Consider the following 12,847-nt stretch of genomic DNA (forward strand, 5'->3'; position numbering starts at 1 on the left):
CCCTGTTACTGCCCAGAGCCCCTCTTTCCCTCCTGGGAAGCCTAAGCTAAGCTACAGCACTTTTCACAGCAACCTACACGACAAGCACGCTCAGGCACACAAGCACACACACGCAGAGGCAAGAGGGGGGAGGCCATACACACACCTCTTCCCAGGAGAGGGAGCAATCTCTGGGAAGCCACTCTTGGGACAGCCATCCTTACCCCAGAGCAGGAGAGAAGAGGGTCAGACTTGCCCTCGCCAGACCGTGTGTTCTTCAGGGAGGCCTCGGGACACCACAGGCCTTCAGGGGCGGCCAAAGGACAAAAGCTGCGACACGCCCCAAGTACAGGCAGTCACGCTGCACAGGCAGCCCACAGCTGACCAGCTGCAGGGCTGCGCAAAGGACCCTACGCCGCTTACCGGGGGGGGCTCGGCGGCCAAGTTGATCCCTTTCCCCCACGGGCGTGCTGACACCGGCTCACGGCCTCCTTACAGGCCAGCCGGGCTCCGGGCAGCCAAGGGAGCAAAGCCGCAAAAGGCAAACGACGGCACAAGCAAAGACCGAGCCCTGCTTACAGGGAGGTCAGGTCGCCCAGCGCAAAGCCAACCAGGCCACACTCAAGGTGACGGCAAAGCTCTCGTCTTACCACACCTTCGGTCAGGGGCCAGGCCCTTTGCCCAGAGGGCCTTGCCCGTCTCCTTTTTCCAGCCTGACGCCACTCCTCTTCTCGACTCCTCTTACCACGCCATTCCGTGCCACGCCTCCTCCACTGTCGGTGCCAGCTACCGCTGAGGAAGGAGAACAGTCTTAGGCCTCAGTGGCGCCTCTTCCTCCGTACCCACGGCAAATGGGCACCTCCCCAGGGGCACCACCCGGCCAGCTTCCCACCCGCAGGCAGCCTCAGCGCCACAAAGCCCTCCCACTTTGACTTCTCTCACCCAAGCGGTGCACGGCAGACTCCCGGTCAGGAGTGGAGACGGGCTGCGAGGCGGGAACGCCAGACAAATCCAGCTGGGCACGCAAAGCAGCCGCCGCAGAGCCTGCACGATCCTGCTTACAGGGCGCTGCAGTCGCTGCCGGCATCAAAAAGCGCCTGGGACGCCGGGGCACGGAGCAGGCCCCGACCGACAGGGTAGCCCTGCTCCCACACGCCCACCGAGGCTCCTTCTCTCCATTTTAGGGGCATCTACAACCACACCCCGCTATGGAGGCGGGCACCCCACACGGGCTGCCAGCTGAGCGCAAAGGCACTCGGACCGGGGCCCGCTTGCGGGTGGGTCGACGCCGGCGAGTCGAGAGCTTGGCCTAGCCCCGCAGCTACAGGAAGCAGACTCAGGAGCCAGGCAGCGGGATTTCACGGCCAAAGGCCTGGGATATGGCGGGGGGAGGCCCTAGCTCCAAGCCCGGGGCCAAGGCGCACACGCTAAGACAAACAAACCTGACGCCACGCCTCTGAAAGCCTGGGGCCAGACATACCCACCCTGATTACAGGGCGGTTCCCTCCTTCAACTTTCCGCCGGGCACCGGGACGCACAGCCCTACTTACAGGCCGGCCGCTCTCGCCTCGGCACTCCCAAAAACGCCTTCGGAGCCACGGGCTCCAGACTGCGCCCAGCTTACGGGCCGGCCCTCCCGGCTGCAGCACAGCAACTCCTCTTCAGGAGTCCAGGGAGCCACCTCGACCCTCCAAGGGTCCAGGAAGGAGCGCTCCTGAGAGCTGCCGAAAACAGCCTCCTAGGACCTGCTTACAGGGACCTCCGGCTGCTCCTGGGGACGCACAAGGACAGAGGGGGACAGACGGCTCCACGACTCATCGCACAGGCCCCGACTACAGGCCTGTTGAGCTGCCACGTTGACAACAGGACAGGCTGCCACGGAGCAAGACGCCCAGGCCCTCAACTGCACGGCCTTGGCTGTGTCCCTAGAGGACAAGGAGGGGCAAGCTGAGCTCCCACTCCGCTCGGGGACTCCAAGGAGACTCCCCTGTTACTGCCCAGAGCCCCTCTTTCCCTCCTGGGAAGCCTAAGCTAAGCTACAGCACTTTTCACAGCAACCTACACGACAAGCACGCTCAGGCACACAAGCACACACACGCAGAGGCAAGAAGGGGGAGGCCATACACACACCTCTTCCCAGGAGAGGGAGCAAGCTCTGGGCAGCCACTCTTGGGACAGCCATCCTTACCCCAGAGCAGGAGAGAAGAGGGTCAGACTTGCCCTCGCCAGACCGTGTGTTCTTCAGGGAGGCCTCGGGACACCACAGGCCTTCAGGGGCGGCCAAAGGACAAAAGCTGCGACACGCCCCAAGTACAGGCAGTCACGCTGCACAGGCAGCCCACAGCTGACCAGCTGCAGGGCTGCGCAAAGGACCCTACGCCGCTTACCGGGGGGGGCTCGGCGGCCAAGTTGATCCCTTTCTCCAACGGGCGTGCTGACACCGGCTCACGGCCTCCTTACAGGCCAGCCGGGCTCCGGGCAGCCAAGGGAGCAAAGCCGCAAAAGGCAAACGACGGCACAAGCAAAGACCGAGCCCTGCTTACAGGGAGGTCAGGTCGCCCAGCGCAAAGCCAACCAGGCCACACTCAAGGTGACGGCAAAGCTCTCGTCTTACCACACCTTCGGTCAGGGGCCAGGCCCTTTGCCCAGAGGGCCTTGCCCGTCTCCTTTTTCCAGCCTGACGCCACTCCTCTTCTCGACTCCTCTTACCACGCCATTCCGTGCCACGCCTCCTCCACTGTCGGTGCCAGCTACCGCTGAGGAAGGAGAACAGTCTTAGGCCTCAGTGGCGCCTCTTCCTCCGTACCCACGGCAAATGGGCACCTCCCCAGGGGCACCACCCGGCCAGCTTCCCACCCGCAGGCAGCCTCAGCGCCACAAAGCCCTCCCACTTTGACTTCTCTCACCCAAGCGGTGCACGGCAGACTCCCGGTCAGGACTGGAGACGGGCTGCGAGGCGGGAACGCCAGACAAATCCAGCTGGGCACGCAAAGCAGCCGCCGCAGAGCCTGCACGATCCTGCTTACAGGGCGCCTGGGACGCCGGGGCACGGAGCAGGCCCCGACCGACAGGGTAGCCCTGCTCCCACACGCCCACCGAGGCTCCTTCTCTCCATTTTAGGGGCATCTACACCCACACCCCGCTATGGAGGCGGGAACCCCACACGGGCTGCCAGCTGAGCGCAAAGGCACTCGGACCGGGGCCCGCTTGCGGGTGGGTCGACGCCGGCGAGTCGAGAGCTTGGCCTAGCCCCGCAGCTACAGGAAGCAGACTCAGGAGCCAGGCAGCGGGATTTCACGGCCAAAGGCCTGGGACATGGCGGGGGGAGGCCCTAGCTCCAAGCCCGGGGCCAAGGCGCACACGCTAAGACAAACAAACCTGACGCCACGCCTCTGAAAGCCTGGGGCCAGACATACCCACCCTGATTACAGGGCGGTTCCCTCCTTCAACTTTCCGCCGGGCACCGGGACGCACAGCCCTACTTACAGGCCGGCCGCTCTCGCCTCGGCACTCCCAAAAACGCCTTCGGAGCCACGGGCTCCAGACTGCGCCCAGCTTACGGGCCGGCCCTCCCGGCTGCAGCACAGCAACTCCTCTTCAGGAGTCCAGGGAGCCACCTCGACCCTCCAAGGGTCCAGGAAGGAGCGCTCCTGAGAGCTGCCGAAAACAGCCTCCTAGGACCTGCTTACAGGGACCTCCGGCTGCTCCTGGGGACGCACAAGGACAGAGGGGGACAGACGGCTCCACGACTCATCGCACAGGCCCCGACTACAGGCCTGTTGAGCTGCCACGTTGACAACAGGACAGGCTGCCACGGAGCAAGACGCCCAGGCCCTCAACTGCACGGCCTTGGCTGTGTCCCTAGAGGACAAGGAGGGGCAAGCTGAGCTCCCACTCCGCTCGGGGACTCCAAGGAGACTCCCCTGTTACTGCCCAGAGCCCCTCTTTCCCTCCTGGGAAGCCTAAGCTAAGCTACAGCACTTTTCACAGCAACCTACACGACAAGCACGCTCAGGCACACAAGCACACACACGCAGAGGCAAGAAGGGGGAGGCCATACACACACCTCTTCCCAGGAGAGGGAGCAAGCTCTGGGCAGCCACTCTTGGGACAGCCATCCTTACCCCAGAGCAGGAGAGAAGAGGGTCAGACTTGCCCTCGCCAGACCGTGTGGTCTTCAGGGAGGCCTCGGGACACCACAGGCCTTCAGGGGCGGCCAAAGGACAAAAGCTGCGACACGCCCCAAGTACAGGCAGTCATGCTGCACAGGCAGCCCACAGCTGACCAGCTGCAGGGCTGCGCAAAGGACCCTACGCCGCTTACCGGGGGGGGGCTCAGCGGCCAAGCTGATCCCTTTCCCCCACGGGCGTGCTGACACCGGCTCACGGCCTCCTTACAGGCCAGCCGGGCTCCAGGCAGCCAAGGGAGCAAAGCCGCAAAAGGCAAACGACGGCACAAGCAAAGACCGAGCCCTGCTTACAGGGAGGTCAGGTCGCCCAGCGCAAAGCCAACCAGGCCACACTCAAGGTGACGGCAAAGCTCTCGTCTTACCACACCTTCGGTCAGGGGCCAGGCCCTTTGCCCAGAGGGCCTTGCCCGTCTCCTTTTTCCAGCCTGACGCCACTCCTCTTCTCGACTCCTCTTACCACGCCATTCCGTGCCACGCCTCCTCCACTGTCGGTGCCAGCTACCGCTGAGGAAGGAGAACAGTCTTAGGCCTCAGTGGCGCCTCTTCCTCCGTACCCACGGCAAATGGGCACCTCCCCAGGGGCACCACCCGGCCAGCTTCCCACCCGCAGGCAGCCTCAGCGCCACAAAGCCCTCCCACTTTGACTTCTCTCACCCAAGCGGTGCACGGCAGACTCCCGGTCAGGACTGGAGACGGGCTGCGAGGCGGGAACGCCAGACAAATCCAGCTGGGCACGCAAAGCAGCCGCCGCAGAGCCTGCACGATCCTGCTTACAGGGCGCTGCAGTCGCTGCCGGCATCAAAAAGCGCCTGGGACGCCGGGGCACGGAGCAGGCCCCGACCGACAGGGTAGCCCTGCTCCCACACGCCCACCGAGGCTCCTTCTCTCCATTTTAGGGGCATCTACACCCACACCCCGCTATGGAGGCGAGCACCCCACACGGGCTGCCAGCTGAGCGCAAAGGCACTCGGACCGGGGCCCGCTTGCGGGTGGGTCGACGCCGGCGAGTCGAGAGCTTGGCCTAGCCCCGCAGCTACAGGAAGCAGACTCAGGAGCCAGGCAGCGGGATTTCACGGCCAAAGGCCTGGGACATGGCGGGGGGAGGCCCTAGCTCCAAGCCCGGGGCCAAGGCGCACACGCTAAGACAAACAAACCTGACGCCACGCCTCTGAAAGCCTGGGGCCAGACATACCCACCCTGATTACAGGGCGGTTCCCTCCTTCAACCTTCCGCCGGGCACCGGGACGCACAGCCCTACTTACAGGCCGGCCGCTCTCGCCTCGGCACTCCCAAAAACGCCTTCGGAGCCACGGGCTCCAGACTGCGCCCAGCTTACGGGCCGGCCCTCCTGGCTGCAGCATAGCAACTCCTCTTCAGGAGCCCAGGGAGCCACCTCGACCCTCTAAGGGCCCAGGAAGGAGCGCTCCTGAGAGCTGCCGAAAACAGCCTCCTAGGACCTGCTTACAGGGACCTCCGGCTGCTCCTGGGGACGCACAAGGACAGAGGGGGACAGACGGCTCCACGACTCATCGCACAGGCCCCGACTACAGGCCTGTTGAGCTGCCACGTTGACAACAGGACAGGCTGCCACGGAGCAAGACGCCCAGGCCCTCAACTGCACGGCCTTGGCTGTGTCCCTAGAGGACAAGGAGGGGCAAGCTGAGCTCCCACTCCGCTCGGGGACTCCAAGGAGACTCCCCTGTTACTGCCCAGAGCCCCTCTTTCCCTCCTGGGAAGCCTAAGCTAAGCTACAGCACTTTTCACAGCAACCTACACGACAAGCACGCTCAGGCACACAAGCACACACACGCAGAGGCAAGAGGGGGGAGGCCATACACACACCTCTTCCCAGGAGAGGGAGCAATCTCTGGGAAGCCACTCTTGGGACAGCCATCCTTACCCCAGAGCAGGAGAGAAGAGGGTCAGACTTGCCCTCGCCAGACCGTGTGTTCTTCAGGGAGGCCTCGGGACACCACAGGCCTTCAGGGGCGGCCAAAGGACAAAAGCTGCGACACGCCCCAAGTACAGGCAGTCACGCTGCACAGGCAGCCCTAGATGACCAGCTGCAGGGCTGCGCAAAGGACACTACGCCGCTTACCGGGGGGGGCTCGGCGGCCAAGTTGATCCCTTTCCCCCACGGGCGTGCTGACACCGGCTCACGGCCTCCTTACAGGCCAGCCGGGCTCCGGGCAGCCAAGGGAGCAAAGCCGCAAAAGGCAAACGACGGCACAAGCAAAGACCGAGCCCTGCTTACAGGGAGGTCAGGTCGCCCAGCGCAAAGCCAACCAGGCCACACTCAAGGTGACGGCAAAGCTCTCGTCTTACCACACCTTCGGTCAGGGGCCAGGCCCTTTGCCCAGAGGGCCTTGCCCGTCTCCTTTTTCCAGCCTGACGCCACTCCTCTTCTCGACTCCTCTTACCACGCCATTCCGTGCCACGCCTCCTCCACTGTCGGTGCCAGCTACCGCTGAGGAAGGAGAACAGTCTTAGGCCTCAGTGGCGCCTCTTCCTCCGTACCCACGGCAAATGGGCACCTCCCCAGGGGCACCACCCGGCCAGCTTCCCACCCGCAGGCAGCCTCAGCGCCACAAAGCCCTCCCACTTTGACTTCTCTCACCCAAGCGGTGCACGGCAGACTCCCGGTCAGGACTGGAGACGGGCTGCGAGGCGGGAACGCCAGACAAATCCAGCTGGGCACGCAAAGCAGCCGCCGCAGAGCCTGCACGATCCTGCTTACATGGTGCTGCAGTCGCTGCCGGCATCAAAAAGCGCCTGGGACGCCGGGGCACGGAGCAGGCCCCGACCGACAGGGTAGCCCTGCTCCCACACGCCCACCGAGGCTCCTTCTCTCCATTTTAGGGGCATCTACAACCACAACCCGCTATGGAGGCGGGCACCCCACACGGGCTGCCAGCTGAGCGCAAAGGCACTCGGACCGGGGCCCGCTTGCGGGTGGGTCGACGCCGGCGAGTCGAGAGCTTGGCCTAGCCCCGCAGCTACAGGAAGCAGACTCAGGAGCCAGGCAGCGGGATTTCACGGCCAAAGGCCTGGGACATGGCGGGGGGAGGCCCTAGCTCCAAGCCCGGGGCCAAGGCGCACACGCTAAGACAAACAAACCTGACGCCACGCCTCTGAAAGCCTGGGGCCAGACATACCCACCCTGATTACAGGGCGGTTCCCTCCTTCAACTTTCCGCCGGGCACCGGGACGCACAGCCCTACTTACAGGCCGGCCGCTCTCGCCTCGGCACTCCCAAAAACGCCTTCGGAGCCACGGGCTCCAGACTGCGCCCAGCTTACGGGCCGGCCCTCCCGGCTGCAGCACAGCAACTCCTCTTCAGGAGTCCAGGGAGCCACCTCGACCCTCCAAGGGTCCAGGAAGGAGCGCTCCTGAGAGCTGCCGAAAACAGCCTCCTAGGACCTGCTTACAGGGACCTCCGGCTGCTCCTGGGGACGCACAAGGACAGAGGGGGACAGACGGCTCCACGACTCATCGCACAGGCCCCGACTACAGGCCTGTTGAGCTGCCACGTTGACAACAGGACAGGCTGCCACGGAGCAAGACGCCCAGGCCCTCAACTGCACGGCCTTGGCTGTGTCCCTAGAGGACAAGGAGGGGCAAGCTGAGCTCCCACTCCGCTCGGGGACTCCAAGGAGACTCCCCTGTTACTGCCCAGAGCCCCTCTTTCCCTCCTGGGAAGCCTAAGCTAAGCTACAGCACTTTTCACAGCAACCTACACGACAAGCACGCTCAGGCACACAAGCACACACACGCAGAGGCAAGAAGGGGGAGGCCATACACACACCTCTTCCCAGGAGAGGGAGCAAGCTCTGGGCAGCCACTCTTGGGACAGCCATCCTTACCCCAGAGCAGGAGAGAAGAGGGTCAGACTTGCCCTCGCCAGACCGTGTGGTCTTCAGGGAGGCCTCGGGACACCACAGGCCTTCAAGGGCGGCCAAAGGACAAAAGCTGCAACACGCCCCAAGTACAGGCAGTCATGCTGCACAGGAAGCCCACAGCTGACCAGCTGCAGGGCTGCGCAAAGGACCCTTACGCCGCTTACCGGGGGGGGCTCGGCGGCCAAGTTGATCCCTTTCCCCCACGGGCGTGCTGACACCGGCTCACGGCCTCCTTACAGGCCAGCCGGGCTCCGGGCAGCCAAGGGAGCAAAGCCGCAAAAGGCAAACGACGGCACAAGCAAAGACCGAGCCCTGCTTACAGGGAGGTCAGGTCGCCCAGCGCAAAGCCAACCAGGCCACACTCAAGGTGACGGCAAAGCTCTCGTCTTACCACACCTTCGGTCAGGGGCCAGGCCCTTTGCCCAGAGGGCCTTGCCCGTCTCCTTTTTCCAGCCTGACGCCACTCCTCTTCTCGACTCCTCTTACCACGCCATTCCGTGCCACGCCTCCTCCACTGTCAGTGCCAGCTACCGCTGAGGAAGGAGAACAGTCTTAGGCCTCAGTGGCGCCTCTTCCTCCGTACCCACGGCAAATGGGCACCTCCCCAGGGGCACCACCCGGCCAGCTTCCCACCCGCAGGCAGCCTCAGCGCCACAAAGCCCTCCCACTTTGACTTCTCTCACCCAAGCGGTGCACGGCAGACTCCCGGTCAGGACTGGAGACGGGCTGCGAGGCGGGAACGCCAGACAAATCCAGCTGGGCACGCAAAGCAGCCGCCGCAGAGCCTGCACGATCCTGCTTACAGGGCGCCTGGGACGCCGGGGCACGGAGCAGGCCCCGACCGACAGGGTAGCCCTGCTCCCACACGCCCACGGAGGCTCCTTCTCTCCATTTTAGGGGCATCTACACCCACACCCCGCTATGGAGGCGGGAACCCCACACGGGTTGCCAGCTGAGCGCAAAGGCACTCGGACCGGGGCCCGCTTGCGGGTGGGTCGACGCCGGCGAGTCGAGAGCTTGGCCTAGCCCCGCAGCTACAGGAAGCAGACTCAGGAGCCAGGCAGCGGGATTTCACGGCCAAAGGCCTGGGACATGGCGGGGGGAGGCCCTAGCTCCAAGCCCGGGGCCAAGGCGCACACGCTAAGACAAACAAACCTGACGCCACGCCTCTGAAAGCCTGGGGCCAGACATACCCACCCTGATTACAGGGCGGTTCCCTCCTTCAACCTTCCGCCGGGCACCGGGACGCACAGCCCTACTTACAGGCCGGCCGCTCTCGCCTCGGCACTCCCAAAAACGCCTTCGGAGCCACGGGCTCCAGACTGCGCCCAGCTTACGGGCCGGCCCTCCTGGCTGCAGCACAGCAACTCCTCTTCAGGAGCCCAGGGAGCCACCTCGACCCTCTAAGGGCCCAGGAAGGAGCGCTCCTGAGAGCTGCCGAAAACAGCCTCCTAGGACCTGCTTACAGGGACCTCCGGCTGCTCCTGGGGACGCACAAGGACAGAGGGGGACAGACGGCTCCACGACTCATCGCACAGGCCCCGACTACAGGCCTGTTGAGCTGCCACGTTGACAACAGGACAGGCTGCCACGGAGCAAGACGCCCAGGCCCTCAACTGCACGGCCTTGGCTGTGTCCCTAGAGGACAAGGAGGGGCAAGCTGAGCTCCCACTCCGCTCGGGGACTCCAAGGAGACTCCCCTGTTACTGCCCAGAGCCCCTCTTTCCCTCCTGGGAAGCCTAAGCTAAGCTACAGCACTTTTCACAGCAACCTACACGACAAGCACGCTCAGGCACACAAGCACACACACGCAGAGGCAAGAAGGGGGAGGCCATACACACACCTCTTCCCAGGAGAGGGAGCAAGCTCTGGGCAGCCACTCTTGGGACAGCCATCCTTACCCCAGAGCAGGAGAGAAGAGGGTCAGACTTGCCCTCGCCAGACCGTGTGGTCTTCAGGGAGGCCTCGGGACACCACAGGCCTTCAGGGGCGGCCAAAGGACAAAAGCTGCGACACGCCCCAAGTACAGGCAGTCACGCTGCACAGGCAGCCCTAGATGACCAGCTGCAGGGCTGCGCAAAGGACACTACGCCGCTTACCGGGGGGGGCTCGGCGGCCAAGTTGATCCCTTTCCCCCACGGGCGTGCTGACACCGGCTCACGGCCTCCTTACAGGCCAGCCGGGCTCCGGGCAGCCAAGGGAGCAAAGCCGCAAAAGGCAAACGACGGCACAAGCAAAGACCGAGCCCTGCTTACAGGGAGGTCAGGTCGCCCAGCGCAAAGCCAACCAGGCCACACTCAAGGTGACGGCAAAGCTCTCGTCTTACCACACCTTCGGTCAGGGGCCAGGCCCTTTGCCCAGAGGGCCTTGCCCGTCTCCTTTTTCCAGCCTGACGCCACTCCTCTTCTCGACTCCTCTTACCACGCCATTCCGTGCCACGCCTCCTCCACTGTCGGTGCCAGCTACCGCTGAGGAAGGAGAACAGTCTTAGGCCTCAGTGGCGCCTCTTCCTCCGTACCCACGGCAAATGGGCACCTCCCCAGGGGCACCACCCGGCCAGCTTCCCACCCGCAGGCAGCCTCAGCGCCACAAAGCCCTCCCACTTTGACTTCTCTCACCCAAGCGGTGCACGGCAGACTCCCGGTCAGGACTGGAGACGGGCTGCGAGGCGGGAACGCCAGACAAATCCAGCTGGGCACGCAAAGCAGCCGCCGCAGAGCCTGCACGATCCTGCTTACATGGTGCTGCAGTCGCTGCCGGCATCAAAAAGCGCCTGGGACGCCGGGGCACGGAGCAGGCCCCGACCGACAGGGTAGCCCTGCTCCCACACGCCCACCGAGGCTCCTTCTCTCCATTTTAGGGGCATCTACAACCACAACCCGCTATGGAGGCGGGCACCCCACACGGGCTGCCAGCTGAGCGCAAAGGCACTCGGACCGGGGCCCGCTTGCGGGTGGGTCGACGCCGGCGAGTCGAGAGCTTGGCCTAGCCCCGCAGCTACAGGAAGCAGACTCAGGAGCCAGGCAGCGGGATTTCACGGCCAAAGGCCTGGGACATGGCGGGGGGAGGCCCTAGCTCCAAGCCCGGGGCCAAGGCGCACACGCTAAGACAAACAAACCTGACGCCACGCCTCTGAAAGCCTGGGGCCAGACATACCCACCCTGATTACAGGGCGGTTCCCTCCTTCAACTTTCCGCCGGGCACCGGGACGCACAGCCCTACTTACAGGCCGGCCGCTCTCGCCTCGGCACTCCCAAAAACGCCTTCGGAGCCACGGGCTCCAGACTGCGCCCAGCTTACGGGCCGGCCCTCCCGGCTGCAGCACAGCAACTCCTCTTCAGGAGTCCAGGGAGCCACCTCGACCCTCCAAGGGTCCAGGAAGGAGCGCTCCTGAGAGCTGCCGAAAACAGCCTCCTAGGACCTGCTTACAGGGACCTCCGGCTGCTCCTGGGGACGCACAAGGACAGAGGGGGACAGACGGCTCCACGACTCATCGCACAGGCCCCGACTACAGGCCTGTTGAGCTGCCACGTTGACAACAGGACAGGCTGCCACGGAGCAAGACGCCCAGGCCCTCAACTGCACGGCCTTGGCTGTGTCCCTAGAGGACAAGGAGGGGCAAGCTGAGCTCCCACTCCGCTCGGGGACTCCAAGGAGACTCCCCTGTTACTGCCCAGAGCCCCTCTTTCCCTCCTGGGAAGCCTAAGCTAAGCTACAGCACTTTTCACAGCAACCTACACGACAAGCACGCTCAGGCACACAAGCACACACACGCAGAGGCAAGAAGGGGGAGGCCATACACACACCTCTTCCCAGGAGAGGGAGCAAGCTCTGGGCAGCCACTCTTGGGACAGCCATCCTTACCCCAGAGCAGGAGAGAAGAGGGTCAGACTTGCCCTCGCCAGACCGTGTGGTCTTCAGGGAGGCCTCGGGACACCACAGGCCTTCAAAGGCGGCCAAAGGACAAAAGCTGCAACACGCCCCAAGTACAGGCAGTCATGCTGCACAGGAAGCCCACAGCTGACCAGCTGCAGGGCTGCGCAAAGGACCTTACGCCGCTTACCGGGGGGGGCTCGGCGGCCAAGTTGATCCCTTTCCCCCACGGGCGTGCTGACACCGGCTCACGGCCTCCTTACAGGCCAGCCGGGCTCCGGGCAGCCAAGGGAGCAAAGCCGCAAAAGGCAAACGACGGCACAAGCAAAGACCGAGCCCTGCTTACAGGGAGGTCAGGTCGCCCAGCGCAAAGCCAACCAGGCCACACTCAAGGTGACGGCAAAGCTCTCGTCTTACCACACCTTCGGTCAGGGGCCAGGCCCTTTGCCCAGAGGGCCTTGCCCGTCTCCTTTTTCCAGCCTGACGCCACTCCTCTTCTCGACTCCTCTTACCACGCCATTCCGTGCCACGCCTCCTCCACTGTCAGTGCCAGCTACCGCTGAGGAAGGAGAACAGTCTTAGGCCTCAGTGGCGCCTCTTCCTCCGTACCCACGGCAAATGGGCACCTCCCCAGGGGCACCACCCGGCCAGCTTCCCACCCGCAGGCAGCCTCAGCGCCACAAAGCCCTCCCACTTTGACTTCTCTCACCCAAGCGGTGCACGGCAGACTCCCAGTCAGGACTGGAGACGGGCTGCGAGGCGGGAACGCCAGACAAATCCAGCTGGGCACGCAAAGCAGCCGCCGCAGAGCCTGCACGATCCTGCTTACAGGGCGCCTGGGACGCCGGGGCACGGAGCAGGCCCCGACCGACAGGGTAGCCCTGCTCCCACACGCCCACGGAGGCTC

At 64.5% G+C, this 12,847-nt stretch overlaps 2 long non-coding RNA genes across 3 annotated transcripts in view; both read right to left on the reverse strand.

Moving 5' to 3' along the window:
• Positions 1–12,847, reverse strand: part of LOC135191275 (uncharacterized) — a 104,989-nt gene that overhangs the window by 71,780 nt on the left and 20,362 nt on the right. The gene's annotated exons all lie outside the window — the stretch shown is intronic.
• LOC135173834 (uncharacterized) lies at positions 679–8,541 on the reverse strand. The gene is made up of 5 exons (XR_010301447.1): positions 8,464–8,541; positions 6,499–6,635; positions 4,536–4,672; positions 2,599–2,735; positions 679–771 (listed from the first exon to the last, which is right to left on the reverse strand). It is a non-coding gene; the product is annotated as an uncharacterized LOC135173834 (long non-coding RNA).

This window comes from Pogoniulus pusillus, chromosome 3 (assembly GCF_015220805.1).
Source record: "Pogoniulus pusillus isolate bPogPus1 chromosome 3, bPogPus1.pri, whole genome shotgun sequence".
Taxonomy (NCBI): Eukaryota; Metazoa; Chordata; class Aves; order Piciformes; family Lybiidae; genus Pogoniulus; species Pogoniulus pusillus.